Source organism: Ailuropoda melanoleuca, chromosome 1 (genome assembly GCF_002007445.2).
Source record: "Ailuropoda melanoleuca isolate Jingjing chromosome 1, ASM200744v2, whole genome shotgun sequence".
Taxonomy (NCBI): Eukaryota; Metazoa; Chordata; class Mammalia; order Carnivora; family Ursidae; genus Ailuropoda; species Ailuropoda melanoleuca.
Genome location: NC_048218.1, coordinates 84,702,033 through 84,723,713, shown reverse-complemented (window position 1 = coordinate 84,723,713; position 21,681 = coordinate 84,702,033). Strand labels below are relative to the sequence as shown.

Below are 21,681 nucleotides of genomic sequence, written 5' to 3'. Positions count from 1 at the left end.
GGAGGCGCCTGGGTGGCGCAGTCATTAAGCGGCTGCCTTTGGCTCATGGCGTGATCCCAGCGTTCTGGGATGGAGCCCCACATCAGGCTCCTCCACTAGGAGCCTTGCTTCTTCCTCTCAAACTCCTCCTGCTTGTGTTCCCTCTCTCGCTGTCTGTCTCTCTCTCTCTGTCAAATAAACAACAACAACAACAAAATCTTTAAAAAAAAAAAAAAGAACTAAACAATGTTTTGGATTTAAGGAGAAAAGTGGGACATGCAGTGAAGCGGCTATCATACCTAACCTTGATAGGACGCTCTTAATAAAAGTAACTTCACAAATACACTCCAGTATACAAAGGTATTTGTTGACATCCATTTTGCTGATTCTTAGTCTAAGTAAATTATGAAATGTGGAAATATTTATTAAAAGTTTCCTAGTCTAACATTGAGTAAACACTTAGAACTTCTCCAGCTAATAAAGGCGCAATAGGTGTATCAGGATTTTGCTGTAGTTCTGTAAAGCAGGACCTTTTACAACCGACGTTCAAGTGTTTTTGCCAAGTCTTTCTTTCCCCACCCTAAGAAGCTAGCCACATAAAGTGAGTTTCTAAAATATACAAATGAATATAAACACCAACATACATGTGAGTCTTTGTCCTTTGTACCTCATCTTGGAGCCTTCTGCATAAAAGGGATTTGTTGGTCTTGTTTTAAGACAGAGGTCTTTTAATTAACTTGCATTGAAAGCGGCAGGTACTGTATCTAATGCTGAATGGTGTACACATTACCGCAGCACCGTAAGTCATAATAATCATAATCATAATCATAATCATAGCAACTAGCCACCATCTTCTCATTGACTGCGCACAGATCCACTGTGCCCTGAGCGTGACCATGCTGAGTACCTGTTTCCAGTGAGCGGGAGAATTGCAGCTAGGCCCTGGGAAGTAGGAGAATCCAAATGAAATAAAACTCCAACAATTGTCAGTGTTCTATTTTATGTTTTATTTTTAAGCTGATTTACGTCCAATACTCTGACAGGCTTCAGAAGGATGGAAACGCAGCCCCAGTAAGCTGTCTGCCAAATGCAGTGGCTCAGCCAGAGAATGATGGCTTCGGAAAGTTGGTTAAACTAGCTTGTGCCCGTGCTTTCTCATGGGCATCCGGGCGAGGCTCGGGCATCTCTGTCTGTGTTTGCTGGGAGGGGGTAGAGAGAATTCTTCCACTATTCTGAAAATTCAGATAAATTCCCTGAGGTGTATGTTATATAATCTCCTACCTCCTTTTCCCATTTCAACGACGAGCATACAGAATGGTCACTATGGGAATTTAGTGCTGACAGAAGGGGAGGGGAGGTAGGAGTTTCTGCAGGACTTTCTCTAATTTTTAACCGGACAGAATTGCAACCAAAGAATTCAGGAAGACGATCCAAACCACGGCGTTCCTAGGTGGGCTTGTGCTTCTAGGCCCCTAGACCAGACAGTCTTGTTCTGCTGCTGCCATTAACAGGAAATTCTAGTCAGTGTCCATTCTGTAGTTAGCAGAATTGTAAAAATCTATAGTTTATCTTCTTAAAAGGTTTACCAACTCTACCTTAAAAACATAAAAAGCTGCCAAACAAAAAAGTGAAAAACGCAGCATGAATATATGCCAGATGGCAAGGAAAAAAAAAATAGGGCAGTAAGATCCAATTTATACTTCAAAAGGTTAAAAAGATTCTTCTAGTGCTTATATTTCTGAATATTTCGGGACAAATATTCGGAGCTAGGTGTAAATTTTCATGACGTAAAACTTGCACTGGGTTGTGCATTAGAAGACCTACTTACAGGTCATGTGATCGGGGAAATCATTTGACCTCCCTCACCCTCAATTGCGCCAGATGGAAATGGGACTGTTCATATCTCCCTGCCTCCCAATAACTTTGTTCTGACGATCAAGTCTGATGTGTGTGAATATATATAAATGTAAAGTTTTAGAAATTATCATCTCCTTACTGAACTTTCTTTTAACCTCTAATCTGAAGGAAAATCTTCATGAAAAATGAGGTAAACCAATGAAAGGCATTTCGTCACGTCTTGGCAATCAGACACTGTGCTTTAAATGTCACATTGTCTTCAACTGTTTCCTTGTCATTATATTCTAGGGCCAAAATTTCACGTTTACACTAGAGAGTGCCTCTTTCAAGGATCTAAACTTGGACTTCAGAGTGAGCCAGTTTCAGCGTTCACAAGAATATAACAGGAAGGAAGTGGTTTCTAAAGTAACTTTCTGTTGTTCCTAGAAAAATAGTCACAACAAAGGAAAAGCAGTCACTCAGAGCATAAATTATATACTCCAGAATATAATTAGCTCCTGTATCTGGAACAGATAGCTACACTTTCTGGTTATGTATCTATCAATTTTTTTTATTGTAATAGTGATGACTCATAATGAAATTATGCATTCATCGTTCCATTCATTAAATGGTTTCACTTGCAGGCTGTGCATGTAAACTGCAAATTCTCTGCATTTGTGATCACATCACTCTCTCCCAGGCTCCGGTTCTCCACCTAATATTTGTTAACATACACAAATTCTTTCCAGAACAAGTCTTTTTTTTTTACATGCATTCAGAGAGCAGATGCCGTTGAGAATGTCGTCAAGTTACAGATGCACAGGGTACTCCGGCTGAATGTGTTTGGCAATATAGCTTGGAAATATCACTTCAGTTCCTGCCTTCTGCTGCCCCAAACCTCATTCTCCAGGGAACCATCCAAAATGGCAACGCTGAGAATGACTAAATTCAATCCTCAGATCAGCTGTTTCCGAAATGGTAGAACATGCTTTTCAACAAATTCAGCATAAGTTTTTCTCTTGTTGAAAAAGGTGGGAGCACCGAAGACTTTATTATCTGAAACTTTATTATAGGGGGAGAACTAAAATGCAACAGCAGTTACTGGCATGTGATTCAGAAAACAAAGCAAACAAAGAATTCTATCTTCCATGATTCCACAGGAGAACTTCTCTTCTACTTTCCCCCTCTCTTTCCCAGTCCCACCTCCTTCTCTCTTTCTCTTCCCGCCCTTGCCCTTTGTTCACTCCGCCTCTTTCCCATTGTACCACCTCCCTCCTCCTGACCCTCTTTCTCCTTCCTCAGGTTTCGAACTAGCACTTACTTCAACGTTCAGTTTACAAAGAGCCACACTCCTCCCTCGTCACGTCCCTTGTCATGGTCACTGAGGTCTTACCACAGTCATTTTAGCATCCCATTTTACACAAGACCCCAAATTGGGCTCACGGAACCGAGGGTCGAAATCAGGCCTCCCTATTTCAAAGCCTGTGTCCTCTTCCGAGACCAGGCCACCTCAAGAAATTCTTTTCTTCCTCCCTCATAGATCCCTCTCCCTCTTCTTTCCCTCCCTTGAGTTTCCTTTCCTCATTCTCTACTACTCCTCCATGACACCCAACAAACCACCTTCCTCCCCACCCCACTCCCATCTAATGGGTCCTTCAGTAACTCCCTTCTTCTTCAGAGAGGTCATGTAATCTTTGCCCTGCCAGAGACAGAGCCTCCCTAAAGCAGCGATGACCTTTTGCCCCAGACCCGCCCCCTCCCTCCATCCCGGGATCCAGATCTTGTCCATTTGTCTCCTGTAGGAGTAGTGGCTACTTGCTGAACTAACCACAGGTAGGATTGGAGGGAAATATCCAATTGGGGAGTTTTTTGACACTCTTTCTCCCTCTCCCCCTGTCCCCCTCTATCTCCATCCCTCCCTCTCCCTCCCTACAAATGATATATGGTGGTGTTAATGGTGTTTGTCATATGTTAAATACTCTGACATTTGAAGAAAATATTTGGGATATTCAATTTATACTACTACTCTCTCTAGTCATTTTTAAAGAGAATATCATAAATCCTTTCTCCCTGAAATAATTCTTCTTCCATTACAAATTTTTGGATGATATGCCTGCCCCATAAGAGGATTTTCATAAAATCCTGAAGAATCGCCTCCCAACAATTTTATTTTGGAATTTTTGTGTTCTCCCTTCGGTGGTGTCAGTTACTCCAATTACAAACTGAGGCACTAAAGATGATAATTTTGTATTCCCCAGACTCCTTACAACTGTGAAATTTTAATTACTCTGGTAAGAAATAGTTTCTTTTGCATGATCACAAGGCTGGTGGAAGGTTTTGGACATGGAATACAAAAAAAAAAGAAAAAAAATCTTTTCCCCCCCTATTTGAGGAACTACAAATGTGAAAAATGAAAAAAAAATCTTCTCTGTCCTACAAACATAATGGGAACAGAATTATTTATTGAAATTCAAATTACATTATTTTGTGATTTTGGTTTTGCCTCAGAGAAACCACTACGAGGATGTTCATTCAGAATGAAACAGGGTTACAGTTTGTGATACAAGGAGATTTCCCTGCTAAATCAGACTTTTTTTTTTTTTAGAAGAAATTGTGACCAGTTAAGTAATAACTAAAATTCACATACAATCAAGGCATATTCAAACTGACAATCAGGAGTTAAAAAAAAAAAAAAGCAAAGAAAAAAAAGTGTCTTTCTTTTAGCAGACATGCAAGCAATTCAGATATTCAGTTCTTATATATAATCAAATAATGGAAGCTGTGATCATAATAGTACTTCCAGATAACAAAAGGACCAGTAATTAAATACTGGTGATTTACAATCACTCCCTTTGGGCTTTTGTTTTGTAGTAGTTTTTGTGTGTTCATCAGTCGCTCCCTACTCTCAATTCCATAGGCCGGCCATAGTACATTTCGGTCCATATTCCATCTGCAACCTTCCTCAGCCCCTCTGCTGGAGCGACCACTCAGTTTCCATAGCAACGGCTACATAACTATTGCTCCTGGGATAGCAGGAGGGGAGAAAGAACAGTAGGGAAAAAAGGACAAAATCTGGGTAGTTGAAGCAGGGTACATTCTCTATGTCACTGTGAACTACCAAGAACTTTTTTCTGTTTCCCTCTTTGGAAAGTACTTAGCAACTTTTCTGAGTAGCACTTCCAGCCCCGTCTCTGACCAATGGTAAGAAATCCTTCTTCCATCTTCCATGATCATGACTGCCCAGAGTGGGTCACCCCCTCCCTTGCACCCAGCCGTGGTTCTTTGTACTCTGACAGCAGTCCACACAGGATTGCTTCAAACTGCAACACAGAGCTCTGTAAGTTAGCCTGAAATAAAGAACGCGCCCATTGCTGCATGCAGCCCATCTGATAGACCATTTGAGATTTTGCATATAGGCATACCCTCAATCCTTCCTCAGTAATGACGAGGAATGGTTTCCTATGGGGATTGATTCTCTTATCTAACTCCAGAGAACTCTTGTTTTTGTAACTGGGGAGAGCAGGAGTCCCTCACTGGGAGTGAGAGAATTGTCTGGGGAACCCTAAAGTGTTTATTCCCCCAACTTCACTTTGCACGTACAAATACCATTTGCACAAGGATTTCTTTCTTCTATAGTTACAGAGGATCTGGAAATACGATCCGGTAGGCAGGGTGGTGTCCGCCTCGGTCTCCTAAGGAAGTCTGAGCCCTCTCTCCCTTTTTAATATGAGAATTCGAAAGCAGTGGGAAGTGATGCTGGACCTATCACAGCATTGCTAACAGGCAGCCTATTACAGTATTTAATAAAAACAGAAACAGCATGCCTGTCATAGGCTAATAAATCCTACCTCCTGCACGCTTTAAAAACAGTATGAAGCAGCTTTCACGGAGCTTCTGATAACTAATCTCAAGCATGGCTGTCTAGCGTGCCTGTCACTCCTATTGTCCTCCCAAACTCTTTCAGACATTTTGAGCGGAGAGTATTAAAGCTATGAGTTAGCAAGGGTTGTGACATTAATGGTCCAGAAAGGCTTTAGGCACGCGAGGCAATGATGATTACCGGTGGCTATTTGGAGGACTGCACCGGATCGCTGTCATTAAAAATTAAGCGTGGCTTTTGAGGAAGATGTGACAACTACCAGAGGTAGGATTTGCATGTAAAACAAAGGAATCTGTTGCTGTTTCGGGCTTTTGTTTGCTGTGTGCCTTGTAGGTCTGAATCGCAGCCAGGTGCGGAGCGAGAGCAGCAAGGGGAGAGAGGGGAGTGGGGGACGGATCAGCTTAGAGCAAAACACAGTGGATAGTATTTTATTTTATGGCAGAAATGCCTCGAGGACAAACTGGCTCCAGGCTCGTAGCCTGCTGAGTGTGCATTCCACGTTGCTTTTCCCTTGGAGTAGAATGCTTAGAGGTCACGGAAAAAACAGTTTGCTTCTTATCTGTGGTGCCAGCTGGGCTGTTGTTAGGGTTGAGTGAAGACTTTGGTAGGTGGGAGGCATAAAGGTCTAAGAAAAAATCACAAAGAGGAAGTGGTCGTTAAGACTTGAAACCTGTTAGATAAATATTTTATTCCCATGGTCAACGTGCTTTGATAGCCAGAGTCTAATTTTTAAAGGGGGAAATTGAAAGATTACCACGGATTTCCCTGATAAAGAACTACTTCAGATTTAATTTATCATCAAAGAAAATTGGGTACCTTCGTCCATTTTGCATATTGAAAGGCTGATCCACACTGTTTGTATTAATGGTTTTGCTAAAGCAGAGCAAGAGTTTTAGATTAAAAGATGGGGCTTTCTCTCTGTTCCTATTCCTGCTTTTCGACTATTGCCAGGCTGCAGATGGAAATAGTGATTCGTTAGAGGTTATGGACTTGACGTTGTACCTTTTTCTTTTCTTCTCATTTTTTTTTTTAATGAATACTGTAAAAGCACAATTCTCCTTGAAAGAGGAGAGGGCAGTTGGGTTCCAAAGTCGAGCAGATAATGAGTGGATTTGCAGAGGAACTTAATACTGCTTTGTACTTTATTATGGGATTGGCATAGTTCGATCAGAAAAGGCAATGTCAGGAAATCATAGGTTGAGATTTTTAAAGCAAAAATGCAATGGTCAGAAACTCATGTTTCCCCAACTTGATCTATGGTGCAAGTTTCAGAATTTGTCATTGCATATGACCCTCAATGTGAAGTGGCAGAAACGTCGTGAGTGCATTTCTCGGTGCTGTTGCGTTATTTCCCCGATGGACTTCCCCAACTCCAAAATGTAAAGATGTTGCTTTAGCTTTTGAAAAACCCTAGGTTCTGATGCACTGATTTGATTGTAATGAATTATAAAGATACAAAGAATAATTGTATATTTATCAAAGAATGTAATATTCTTCTAAAACTTTGATATCAATGCAGTATTAACTAGGAAAAAAGTGAGAGACAGTTATGGTATGCTTGTTTTCAGCTAAATATTGGAGGTAAGACTAAGTAGGGCTTTTTCTCTTGTCTAACGCAGTTGTGTTTGTACATTTGTGAGCTTCTGTGTATATACTGCCATTCACAAAGTTGACATCATTGCCCTGTAGGGTATGGCATCTATGCTTAAAGTTGTATGCCTATTTTTCCTGATAGTGTGATGAATATTATTGAACCAGCTCAACTCTCTTGTCTAGTTATGTGACCAAGAGTATGTGTCCATGAAACGACTGTATAAAATTTCTGGTGCAATTGATGATTGTGACACAGTTTTCTGCCTCTATGTGGCCAGTGGAATGTGTGACCTTGACCTTGTAAAGTCCCATCCTCTAGCCAATTGTGCTCACCAGTCGAGAGCCCATAGGTAACAAGAGAGCTTACGATACACAAACAGAAATACACACACACACACACACACTTCACATACTACTATCAGAAGTTTACAGCTGAATATTATTTCTATTGTTTTCATTAATTATATTTATTTGAAAGATTTTCACTGACTCTCATCTTGCCAATGTCTTCTGAATCTACTCTCATCAAACATTTATTTTAGAAGGAGTCTGTGCCGTAAAAGTTGTCAATAGGAAAAATTTTGCTGTCAACATGCTCGTAACACTTTACTGATAAACTAAAATGACTTTTCACAATTTTCACAGATTTATGGAAAAAGTTCCTATATCAAATCTTCAAGGTATATGTGTCTAGACTGGACCCCACAACACGAAAAATATAGGGGAGATATGGAATTTATTTTCTTTGTAAGATGTGGGGAAAGCCAAACTAAGTAATTTAGTCAAAACAACCTACTTTGTATCACAAATTAATTTCATTACTTCTTTATATTGGTAGATATCAACCAAAGCATTTACACATATTTTTCCCTTTCAGTTTGTGCTGTAATCTAGTAATGAAAAACCAATAATTCTCCAGCTATCCAGAAAACAAGTCCAAAATCCACCCCGACATAAAAAATAAGTAAAGCTTTAGTCAGCCTTGTTTTCTCAGTCCCCACAGGTAACACAGCCAACATATCAGTCACCAAGACATAATTCACCAAGTCCACAATCACCCTTATTCTGTCTCTCTCATATACACACACATACTCATCATTCTACTTTATTGGTTGATAATTGGACCAGACATTTCTCAAGCTATCACAATCTTTTCTTCGATCAGCTTTCTCCTCTTACCAAAAGATGATAACAAATGAATCTTCCAAAAATAGTCTTGCTATTATATCAAATTAAAAAGACAGACTATAATAATGTATATACAATATAATCCTAATTTTTATACATAAGTATGTAGGAAAAAACTAGAAAAATGTATACTGAAATGTTAGAAATTCTCTTAGTATATATTATTGGTGCATTTTATTCTATTTATTTATAGCTACTAAATTTTTTTAAAAAGCAGGTATTATATTAATAGTCACAAGGAGACTTACACAGTTTTACCTCCTTTTGCAACCATGTGGCCATCTTTTCCCCATTAACATACTTCATATCATCCACTTTATCTTCACCCCAAATTCTGAAGTCATTTGCTGGTCTGAGCATGACTGGGCAGAGGTGCTATTCTCCTACCAGAGTCCTTTTCTCCTTGGGTTTCTTGGTTGGCACATCACAAAGAACTCAGCATCATCCTTTCTAGTAGACCAATGCCTCCTACTTCTTAACCTAGGTTTACCAGAAAAGGAGTGTGTGTGTGCGCGTACCCTCTTGCATGCTTCCTATTCCAAGTCCCAGCTTTTTTTCCATACCATACCAAATATCCCCCAACTTACTGCATGTTGAGTTTTTATTGTCTGTGTCTCTCCTGCTAGAATGTAAATTCTACGAGAACAGCAATTTTGTTGTGTCCCAGAAGCATCTATAGCATCTACTGTCGAATGCAGAAACGGATGAATATAGGAACTGAATGTTCGTCCGCATGGAAATCCATCAGTAGCATTAGGCTCCAAGCAAAAGTTTATCAACCTGAGGGTCAAAGCCGTGTCAAAATGCCCTGTTGCTTTTTCTAAAGAGAAAGCTACTGAACACCTTGAGGAAAGTCAAGGAGATTTATCAAGATGATTTTCTTTCTCCTCTCCACACAGGAGGGAAAAAATATCACATCACTGATTCCAATCTATGTCAAAGCAAATAAAAATTCAATTTGCCTGAATTTGATCTTATCCGAAGATGACTTCTTTTTCAAAAAGACATCTTCACAGATCTGTACAAGTAACTATGGACATAAATACGTTCTATATTTTCTCTGCTAGTGATGAGAGAAAGGATGGCAAAACCAGGTTGGAAGATACAATTGGGCTCAATACCCCTTTCTAAGCATACAAACCCCAGTACTTTATATGGCCATAAAACTCAACTAACAGTAACTAATAATGGTACTAGTCATTTACATTCCATTTATTGCTCTCTAAATCAGCATGGTTAGTCTCATGGTCTTGTTAATAGTGACCTGTCTAGCATTCATAAAATACAGGTCTTCAAATAATTAAAGTATAATCAAATAATCTTATTGTCCAAATTGGGTACAAATAATAAAGCCCAATATTTCTCGAAGGTTTATAGTCTAGAGGTAGTGTGATGGGAAAAGGACACAGCGTCTAAGACAAGCACAAGGCTGTAGGAAGAGATAGGCTTGATCTGAGTCTCACCTTCTCTACTTCAGAGTTATGTGACTAGGGACAATTTTTTAAAATCTTACAGAGCCTCAGTTACCGCACTGGTACCTCTTCGGGTTAGAGATGAAATGTGATCATCGTGAATCAGTGCCTCATTAGAGTACTTGGCACAGAGGAGAGGCTTAAAAAGTAAGTGTTCTCATTGTTATTGTCATCTTACCCTCACAGTATGCTCCAATAGCAGCTACTGTACTTTCCATTCAACAGCTAGAAAAGCTAAGGTGCAAAAGTTACTCAAACTGCTCAAGGTCGAAGAACTCCTAAGCTATCGGGATTTATTCTCCCTTCAGCTATAGAGACTCCTCACAAATCGAATGACAGATTAACCTTCTTTAATGTATTTACTGACTACAGGCTGCCAGTGATAGGGGAATGTTTTAAAAGGCAGAATCTGAAAGAAAAGGATTTTCTTTCCTCCGTGAACAATGTGGGTGCTTCATGTATCCTTTCCCCCAAGAGAGGATATTTAAACTGCCGTGAAACAAGTTAAACGAACACTAATTGACTCATTAAGAAAACCTCAGTCTTTAGACATCACTATAAGGGAGTGTTGGAACCCCAGCTTCACAACCCTGAAGACTTTGGTTTGAATCCCACTTCTACCCGTTGCCAGTTGTCAAAATCTCCCTGAGCCTCCTTTGCTTCAGCAGAAACATAGGTAGAAATAGCACATCATTTGTGGGGTTGTGAGGATTAAATGGCGTAGTCTGTGCATAGCACCATGTGTGTGCATAGCACATAGTACCTACTTTCCCTTTTTTACTATCTCAGATGAAACTTTTAAACATTGCGTATGTGTGTGTGTACATATATATATGTATGAATATATATGTATGTATGTATGAAACTTTTAAACAGTGTGTGTGTGTGTGTGTGTGTGTGTGTGGCAATGAGGGATATGGTTTCAAGTATGTCCTTTAGGTCTTATTTCTTGGCATTGCATGCCGCCGAAGTCATCCGTAGATACCATTTAAGAATCACTTAAGCATTAAGGTATCACATAAAATCTCAAGGTGTTTGAGCACCTGGCCAGCACCAGAAACAGAATTTCTGGAAATGTTTCACATTTGCTATTTCTGATTAGACCCAAAATGCAAGGAGCAATTCTGGAAAAATCAAGAAAATACCGGCTTTTCTGAGATACCAAACCCAATTTTACAGATTCATGTTAAAAGACCTTTATCTGGGGTGCCTGGGTGGCTCAGCCAGTAAAGTGTCAGTTAAGTGTCTTCAGCTCAGGTCCTGATCCCAGGCTACTGGGATCTAGCCCTGCATCAGGTTCCTTGCTCAATGGGGAGTCTGCTTCTCCCTCTGCCTGCCGCTCCCCCTTCTTGTGTGTACGCACTCTCTCTGTCAAATAAATAAAATCTTTAAAAAAAAAAAAGAAAAGAAAAGAAAAGAAAAGAATTTTTTCTGAGTGCCTACCCTCAGCTTTGTCAGGCTGTGTTTTCAGCACCTTCATCTCCGAATGTGACTACCTGGGCTTTATGATTGCTAAACTGATCCAATGAACACATCGGGTAATGGGACTTCAGTGCGGGACATGCATGAAATTGGCAATTAGCATCATCAATTATTCTAGATTTAGCACTACCAATTTCTTAATGCAAAGGAATTCAATTTCCTTTCATTGCTTAATAAAAATTAGCACCTCCAATTAAACTATTGGAAGACATTTTCAAATACGAATCTACTATATAAGCTAAATTTTTCTTTAATCAGTTCTGAACCTCACCTGACACCCAACAACTTCTCCAATTTCAGATTCTTGAAGGTCCGTTTGTATCGCTAATGATCACATTTGTGCATTTGCGTTTCCTTTAATATTGTGTCATTTCTCAAATTCCCCTCTTTACGTGCAACTGGTCCCAATAGTGCTGCCTCTCTCCAACAGTGTGGCTATGCCATTGTCATTAAAATGTCACAGATTTTCAAGGTTTGATTTTTTGTTTTAAATCTTCACAGAATATTGCTCCTTTTTGCTCTGAGAATACTCTGTGCAGGGTTCTGCCATGGCCCTTAGCACACTGCGCTGGGATCTTTGATTCACTAACCTGCTGCCCTCCTCCCCAGTTAAATTGTAAGTCCCAGGAGGTTAAGGACTGGGTCATGATCGTCTCAGTATTTCCAGGGCCTGGTAGAGTTCTTGGCAAGTAGTTAATGCTCTATAAGTAATTCTGGAAGGAAGGAAGGAAGGAAGGAAGGAAGGAAGGAAGGAAGGAAGGAAGGACGGAAGGAACGACCTGCTGGAAGGAAGCAAGCAAGGCCGGTCTATACTAGATTTCTTAGTGTCCAGTTTGACCTAAGGAGGGTAAATGACCAAGTGGATAGATAAATCATGTACCTTAGAAAAAAGTGCTGCATGAAACTATTTTCTAATAAGATAGCCCTGGACCTGCCCTGTGCTTACTAACTTCTCATTCACCTGTCCTCTCATCTCTTCTTCTCATATTCTCCAGCTTATATTGGCTGCTTCAATGACTGTTTCCCCATCCCTTCTCCACTCTTCTGTCTGCCCACAGCCGCTACCCTGGTTTTCTAAAGAGTATGGTGGAGCTTTTCATTTGAAGCCAACTTCAAGTCTGACAGCCTCAGACAGCAAACACCTAAACCCCCTCCTCATCAAAGCCAGGGTGACAGATGAGCCTGGGTGAGAATTTCAGCTCAGGGGGAGGGGAAAAATAAATCAGCTGTCAAAATGTCAAGCCTGCTGACTTCCTAGGAAAGAGAGAGAAGATGCTTATACCACCAGACAGCAGGGCTTTGGTTTACATTTGCCAGCATTTGTACTAAATAGGGAAAAAGTCAGATGAATCCCACGTGCAGGTTCCTTGTCACTTTGGTATTTTCCTGAGTGTGAAATTAAAACTCTAGAATATTCTGGACATGGAAGCTCATTTTCAGTTTTCACCAGACCCACTCAATGTGTAAATAAGAATAGTTAGGCAAGTAGTAAAACATGTAACTAATTTTTAAAGTGTAATCTTTAGCCCAGGTAATTAGGTTGCAAACTCCTTGATAGCAGACAAGACATTTTTATAATTCTTAGGTGAACAGAATGAATTATATATGATTTTTTAAGAATAACTTTTTGATTGATATACACTCTTCTCTTCACCCTATTCCCCAAGGTAGAGCCATAGTACAGAAATCAGGTAAACGTCTTATCATTACTTACCAGGCTGCTTGACTGGAGATGTAGGGTTCTAGAAACCACACAAAACTTAGTTGCACTGAATCCCCTTTGTGCACTATGGTGCAGACAGGGCTCTTACGGAAGAAGAAGGAAAAGGGGGTTTTGTGAGTTCTGATGTTGCCTGTTTCTCCATGGAATTATATTACTCACAGACATCTCTGTCATTGGAAATAATTCATAAAACCAATCCACGTAGGCTTCTACCAAAGGAAGATTCAATTTGGAACTCTGTCGAAATAAAGCCCTTACAACACTACACATGTCTGGGGAATTCCATTGTACTTGGGACATAGTTCAGGACTTTATAGATAATGAGTTTGGTTAGACTTTTAAAAGTCTTTTAATTATTAAATTTTTCACTGGAAAGCTAGTAAAGGTCAAACATCTGACTCCATAACTTACCTACAAAAGTAAAGTATCTTTCCAAGTGAAACTCTTAGGAAGTTAAAAAAAAAAAAAAGGGCAATTCAAATGCAAATCTACAATCTTGGTTGCTTCTCACAGATGTGCTGCATACAGCACTTTATGAGGTAGAGAGAGAAGCCCTTGGTAAATCTTTTTTTTTTTTTAAGATTTTATTTATTTATTTGAGAGAGAGAGCATGAGCAGGGGGAGGGGCAGAAGGGGAGGGAGAGAGAGAATCCTTGAGCAGAACAGGCTCCCTGCTGAGCAAGGAGCCCAAGGACAGCAGTGGGGGCGGGGAGATGGATAGGGGTCCATCCCAGGACCTCAAGATCATGACCTGAGGGGAAGACAGATGATTAACCGACTACTGACTGAGCCATCCAGGACCCCTCACTTGGTAAAGCTTGCCCATGAGATAATTCTTGAATGTCTTGAATTTAGTTTCGCACAATCATTTGAAAATTTCTGACCATGTGAAGTGTTTGTAGCTCCATCAAAGTGATCTGGAATTTCCTCTGAAATTCCAGTGGAATTTGCCACTGATGGTCCTTGGATTTTTTTAAATTTCCTGGTATATTCCAAATGAAGAAAGTAAGGGGGGTGGGGAACAACCTGACATCTGGAAGAAAACAACACCTAACTTTAGAGGCAAAACTCTAACAGGATTGATCCAGTTTCTCCCTCTCTGTGGGAATAACCAAGGACTGCTTTAACCTCACTTCCTAGCAGTTTTATTTGATCCTGTGTGGTGCTTGGCAACAGCCATGTGGGGCTTCTGTGTAGACAACTCAAGGTAACTATTTGCTTTAAAAACATAAAAATAGAACAGTACAGGACTCAATTCTCTGTTGGAATGAATAAAAAAAAAAGTTGAGAGAGAGGAAGTTCATACCTAAAGGAGAAGGAAGGCCTAGATAATATGTTACCAAATTTGAGAAAATCTCTTTGGGTGTATAAAAGATAACGATAACCATGGTACAAAGAAAACTGGCCAAAGAATGTCTATTACAGGGGCGTCTGGGTGGCTCAGTCAGTTAAGTATCCGCCTTCGGCTCAGGTCATGATCCCAGGGTCCTGGTCTGAGCCCCACATTCGGCTCCCTGCTCATCAGGGAGTCTGCTTCTCCCTCTCCCCCTGCTATTCCCCCTGCTTGTCCTTGCTATCAAATAAATAAAGTCTTTAAAAAAACATGTCTGTTACAACCTGCTTCTCAATCTTCTGGGCCTATTTCCCTCCTGACAAGTAGATCTAGTGTCTGCTGAAATGCAACTGCGAAAAAATGGTATAAAAAATAGGAGATATGCTCTGATTTATATGCCTATATGAAACGTTGCCTTGTGTGTAATTTTGATTTCATGTGGTGTTTAGTTTGTTTACTGGAAGAAGATTCTTACCCTAGACTGATGTGCTCAGGTGTCCACATTAAAAAATCTATATCTACTCTCCATTCTGCTAGCCTTTAATTGATCAGTCCTCATTTCATGTCAGCATTCATTCAACTATGCATTCATTTATTCAACAAATATTTACTGAGTATCCGCTGTGGACTAGGCACTATGATGGGTATTGGGGTACAATGTTGAGCCAGCTCACAAATGACCCCATCCCTAACCATGGACGTTCTAGTGCTGGATGAGAAAGATATTTTTCTAATAGTCACACCAATAATTGTAAAATTACAAATGTAATAAGTGCTAAGAGATTATTTAATTAGAGACATTAGTGTACTCAAAAATGTCAGGAAAAGCTTCTCTGAAGAAGAAAGGACTAAGATGCTAAATGAAGAAGCATGAAAGTGAAAAAAAAGAAAAAAATGTGAAAGCAGCAGGCATTAGAGGAAAAGCTTTCTAGGCAGAGAAAATGCATGTACAAGGCTAAAGCACGGCACCCTCACTTATTCAACGTTTATCAAGTGTCATACCTGTGTGTGGGAAAGGCTGGGAGGGGGTAGGGACTTCCTACCCCTACGGAGCTTGCACTCCGTGAAAGGCAATCCATTTTTTTAAATTAATGAATGAGATAAAAAGGAGCCTGTTACAGAGAGTAAATGAGGACTGTGCTCTGAGGAAGGGCCAGTGTGGCTAGAGAGCAGGGATCAAGCAGCATGTGGTAAAGATGAGGCTGAAGAGACAAAAAGCATCTGGCTAGGTGAGCCCTACAGGTCCTGTGAAGAAGTTTGCTCGTTATGCAAAGAGCAGTGGAAAGTCATCCAAGGTATTAAGCAGGAGGCAGAGAAGATACTTGTGCTTTGCAAAGGTGTCTCTGTCATTGATCTGCCGCAATGTGGTGATCAAGACAGAGGTGAGAAAATGGGTACAGAAAGTCAATGGAGAGACTATTGTAATCATTCAGATGGGGGTGGCTTAGACCAGGTAGCAGTGAAATGGCAGACAAGCGGCCAGAGGGGCCATGTTCAACAAGTCATATCAGAGAGTTGGTAATTGGCTAATTTCTGAGAGGATGGGGGTAAAGAAGAAAGAGGTGTCGAGGACAATTTTAGACTTCTGGCTTGAGTATCTGGATAGATGGTGAGATTATGAGCCCTGGAACATGACTAGAGCTCTCTTTGGTCAAAAACATCTTGAAATTGTAGTCTACATTTACCACCTCCACTTCCTTGCTCCCCATTCATTTTTTTTTAAAGCACTGGTATATGAATACTGACCACAGTGGTTTCCTGTGCTTGCAGGAAAAGTCACCCAATTTGGCTTTTTCACAGCCCTCATGACCCTCAATTATATATTATTATATGTATTATACATATATATATGTGTATTATATATATAATACACATGGTACCTATTATATATTTTATATATATATATAGTACGCACATACACACACACAGAATGATTGATTTTTTCTTGAAATCCTCTCTTTTCCTTCATTTTAATTATGTTTCATTTCCCAGGTCCCCTCCTACTTTACAGCTCTTTCTTATCTTTCCACTTTGCTGGATCCTCTTTTTCCTTTCCTTATTTTTTGTTATACTTTTCAGTAATTGAAAATACTGTCTCAGGGCACCTGGGTGGCTCAGTCAGTTAAGCATCTGCCTTCAGGTCAGGTCAGGATACCAGGATCCTGGAATGGAGCCCTGCATCCGGCTCCCTGCTCAGCGTGGAGTCTGCTCTTCCCTCTCCCTCTGCCTCTCCCCCTGCTCATGCTCTCTCTCTCTCAAATAAATAAATAAAATCTTTAAAAAAACAAATGAGACAAGAAAGAAAGAAAGAAAGAAAGAAAGAAAGAAAGAAAGAGAAAGAGAGAAAAAAAAGAAAAGAAAAGAAAAGAAAAGAAAAGAAAAGAAAAGAAAAAGAAAATACTGTCACTACTTTCATCCCAAACCATCTCTCCAGCTGTGACCTTGCTCCCCAACCCAAGTCCCCATTGCCTGCCACCTGGTAGACATTATGGCTGCTGTCTACACTTCCAAACTCACTTGGCAGAACTGAACTCATGGTAAGACCTAATAAATCTACTCTGCCAGGGCACCCAGGTGGCATAGTCATTAAGCATCTGCCTTTGGCTCAGGGAGTGATGGGGATCGAGCCCCGCATCAGGCTCCCTGCTCTGCTACGAGCCTGCTTCTTCCTTTCCCACTCCCCCGGCTTGTGTTCCCTCTCTTGCTGGCTGTCTCTCTCTCTGTCAAATGAATAAAACCTTTAAAAAAAAAAATCTACTCTGGCTCAGGTTTCCATTCATTGTGTTACTGATGGCCCAACTTCTTTGAATCCTTCCCCAACTATAGACCCAATTGNTGCTACGAGCCTGCTTCTTCCTTTCCCACTCCCCCGGCTTGTGTTCCCTCTCTTGCTGGCTGTCTCTCTCTCTGTCAAATGAATAAAACCTTTAAAAAAAAAAATCTACTCTGCCTCAGGTTTCCATTCATTGTGTTACTGATGGCCCAACTTCTTTGAATCCTTCCCCAACTATAGACCCAATTGGCCTGAGTCCTATTGAGTCTTCCTTCAAAATCGTATGTGTCTGTATCTTTATTCCTCCCTATGCAAATAAAGCCCCTTTGTTCTCACACCTTGGTTATTATGATAGTTTGCTCACGAACCTCCTTGCCTCTAGTCTGATTTTTTTTTTTCCCAAGTGCTACCCTTAAATCTCTGGCATAAGAATTACCTGGGGGAGCTTTTTAAAAATATCAACTCATGTGGCCTGTATTCAATCACAATCTTTTTGGGTAAGGCCTACAACTTTAATAACCACCCTACACAGATCTATCGTATGAATTTCGAAGAAAAAATAAAAAAAACTGTTCTAATCTCTACCCACCCCTCTACCCTAGGGGGAGACCCTAGCCTTTCTTAACAAGTAGCTCCAAGGCATGACCTTGATCATGGAACCTCTGCCATCAGAGCTCTTCAGTGGATCTTGCTTAGCCAAGCAAATCAAGTCTCATCCAACAGGACAGGTCATCACAGTCCTCCAAGTTTTGATGTCCAGATAAATTTCCAACCTAATCTTTACCTCGCCTTTCTTACCCTCTAATACAACTGAACTGTACCACTTGCCACTCCTCAAACTTACCTATCACAGCATCCTCATGCCTCTGTCCCTTGGCCCAATGCACTTTAAACACCCAGGAAATGTCTCCCCCCGCCCCACTCTCCATTTCCACCTGTCAAACTTGTACCAACTCTCCAATGTCCCCTTCTGGATAGAACCTTCTCTCAACCCTTTCTATTTTCCCTCTCCCTTTCCATTCATTGTCCCCCAAGCTAGAGGGACCTCTCTAGGATTTGAACTCTTTCAGCAGTTTTACATTTTGCTACTTACTTATTACATAGTTAAACACATACATCCTTTTGCTTTTTTTTTAATTCTACTTACAAATTTCATGAAGAGACACATTTATAAAAAGTTACCTTTATGGAACAGAAAGAAAGTTGACCTGGGTTCAAAATTCATTTAGTGTATGCCCTTGGGAAAACCATTTAACTTCTCTGAGCTTCGTCTCTGTTAAGTGGGATAGTGTCACTTACATTATAGGATTTGGGTCGGTATAAGCTGAGGTGTCTTGTAAAAAGCTGAACCCTATGAAATTGCTCATATTCAATTATTTTCACTTACAAAAATCGAAGTTTCATTATATCTAGCAGTCCTCCTATATCTTACTACATTTTCCTTTAAAATACCATTGTGTCCCACGCTGTGCTTTGCATCGACTTCATACATCGGCCCCTCCGCCCAATATATATGTGTATATTTATATAATATTAGGTACATATTATATATATTCATTATATATTCATTATATTCATATAATTATAACCTTAGAAAAGAGATCAAGAGAACACTACACCAACACCGAGTAGGCAAACTCTTAATCTACCACCATGCTCACTCTTGCCTGTTCCTTTTTCAAAGCAGGTGAACAAACAGCAATTTTAACAATAAGCTAAAGCAAGCTCGTTTCTAATAAGAAAGTTCTGTTAAATAAAGGTCAGCAGGAAATGTAACAACACTCATTGTCTCTTGTTTATGGCCTTCCAGGCATCACACAAACTTGCTCAAATTCCTCTCCGGAGCATTGCCTTACCTAGAGTTTATCTAACTCACATTACACCTCCCCTGGCTGGGATCTTTTGTCATCAGTCAGAACAGCAATGAGACTTTCAAATGCAACTTCTAAACAAAGTGTGCACATCCGGGCACTTCAGCTCTGTTTCTCTACCCCTGAGATAGTATTGAGAAACCTATTGACCAATTCACTCTAAGGGAACTCTGAGCTTAAGAAAGTCAGTGTTACATTGGTTATAAATGAGCCAGGGAGGAATTGATGTTTTCATGCTCCTGCTTAGTGTTCACTCTTCAGATTTATCAGTCCAAGGAAAGATTCTTTGTCTAATGAATCTAAAGATTCTTTGTTAAAAAATAATTTGTCCCAAAAAGACGTTATGCTAAAGGATGTCCTCAAAGAGATTATAGATTATCTATCACATTCCAGGGGTTAGGAGTGAGACAGATGCCATTAGAAAAGTACACAGTGCTTTGGGTATTTTCATAGAGAAAGATTCCAAATCGAAGCTAAGAAAAGGATAAAGTACCAAGAAGCATCAGCATTAACAGGGTTCCAATCTACCTCTCTCTCTTTTTTTTTTCTTTTTGACACTTATGTGGGTGTTCTGTGACATTGAGCAAGTTAATTATCATCTCTGTGCCTCAGTTTCCTCCTAAATAGAATGGGCAGGTGGCTAGTACAGTACAGCAGGAAGTAGCCCTTCAAGAAATGTTGTCTGTTGTTAGGATTAAGGTGGGATCGCGTAATCATGTCAAATGTCACAGACAGTTCGAATGGGAAGGGCTTTAGATTTATGATTTGGATTTCACTAATTCATTGGTGAAATGAGAGATCACTTTCCAAAACAAGGTTAAGCATCAAAATTAGTTTCACTATCATTAAAAGACTGAGCAGATGGTGAGGAAGCAGGCCATTCTTTAAAAGAATTTTTCCTCAAAAAGCAAAACAATAGTGAGGGCAGTTGATAAAGAGCCAGTAAGGATGCAGGAGTGGTCCAGATACCCTTTCTTTTGAGAGGAAGGCCATGAGGGCCTCTTGATAGTTGGTGAACTTGCGTCTTACCTCATTTTGTACATTACACATGGAATTCACATGGCATTAATCTGAGTCCCACAACTCAGTATAGTAGGCATCATCATAAAATGGAGGTTTTTAAGACAGGAAAACTGAAGCTCAAAGACAGAACTAAGAAGTCCTGTCCCTAGTCCCACAACAAGTATTGGCAGAGCCAGGCTTCTACCCAGTTCCTTTGACTCTAGACCCCAGGCCACACTGCCTCACCTCACTATGAACACATCATCTCTGCTTCTGGAGGCTGTTTCACTAAGACATGGACATTTCCAGAGAGGATTTGGGGGCAAGAACCATGGAGAAATAGCCACTCACTTTTCATATGGTCACAGCTAACAAGACCTTTATTGAGCACTTTGTAAATGATAGGCACTTTACATAATAATATCACCTGTAGCTTGTGAACCCCTAGCAAGTTTAAGGCATGATGCTAGGCATTTGCTAAGGATTTTCTCATTTTCAGCTCAGAACAGACCCAAGTGCTCCTATTATTCCCATTTTATACTTGCAAAAACTGAAGCTCAGAAAGAGTAATGAGCTTGCCCAAGGTAACACAACTTGTAGGTGGCAAAGCTGGGGTTCAAGCTGATGCCAGACTGACTTCCAAATTTTCAAGCACTAAATTTGACACCTCCTGGCCATTTGACATGCTTTCTGCTCAGGTGCCAATCTGCACGGGCCCCAGTGATAGAGGCCTGGACTGTGAGGTCCCAAGAGTGTCCTGCCCAGAGCCCCAGGAGACAGAGGGAAGCACATGACTCATGGACAAAGGTCTGACCGGGACAATCTGCTTTCCTGTGGATTAACATCTATCTCTGCTCTCTTCCTTACCCGCTAAGTAAACCCCTAATGCATGGTGCTGGCCCTCACCCAGATGCTGAGCAAGGTTTCAGACATGATTCTAAATGGTAACTAGGGAAGAATGATTTGACAGTGTTCCCCCCACAAGCTTCCACACTGAGAAGGAGCAAAAAGGAAAGGAGAGTTAAGCAAATGAGCACAATGTTTTGTAACAGACCGCACTTATTTTCCTTAACATAGCATCAAATTGTTTTTCTGTTTTCCTGCAGTCTTATCTTTTGAATAACAAAACCAAAAAAGTGATTCCATTCTTCTGCCACCAATCTCTAAGATAATTCAGGTTGACAACTCATTTCAGATAAAATATAAATTATGTCCCAATTCTCTTTGCATAATGCTTTCCATAACCTAATACAGATCAGTGGCATTATAAGCTTTATTTCCTTCCCAGCCCATTTTCCCCAAATCAGCCTTGATCTCATTAATTGTAGTATGGGCTGCTTTCCTATAAAATCACCTTTCCTCAGTCTAGGTAGAATTTGGATCACAGGTCCTCCCGTTTCTATAAGTTTTTGTTGTTGCTGATGTTGTTTTGTTGTTGTCTGTAACTGTTTTAACTCAAGCAAATGTAATAATTTTCCTGGCTTTTGCTTCCCTTAAATTGTAGATATTCAAACACTCTATTACCCCGAAATTATTGTAATTTGTATTC

General features: G+C 40.3%; 1 protein-coding gene across 3 annotated transcripts in view; it reads left to right on the top strand.

Moving 5' to 3' along the window:
- The first annotated feature begins 5,682 nt into the window (after positions 1–5,682).
- Positions 5,683–21,681, top strand: part of KCNMB2 (potassium calcium-activated channel subfamily M regulatory beta subunit 2) — a 237,109-nt gene continuing 221,110 nt past the window's right edge. For 2 of the 3 annotated variants that reach the window (XM_011218445.3, XM_034662613.1), the window contains exon 1: positions 5,683–5,959. The gene's annotated coding sequence lies outside the window, so the exon portion shown is untranslated. Of the gene's footprint in view, positions 5,960–9,991; positions 10,096–21,681 lie in introns of all 3 variants that reach the window. The other variant, XM_034662624.1, reaches the window with a different exon arrangement.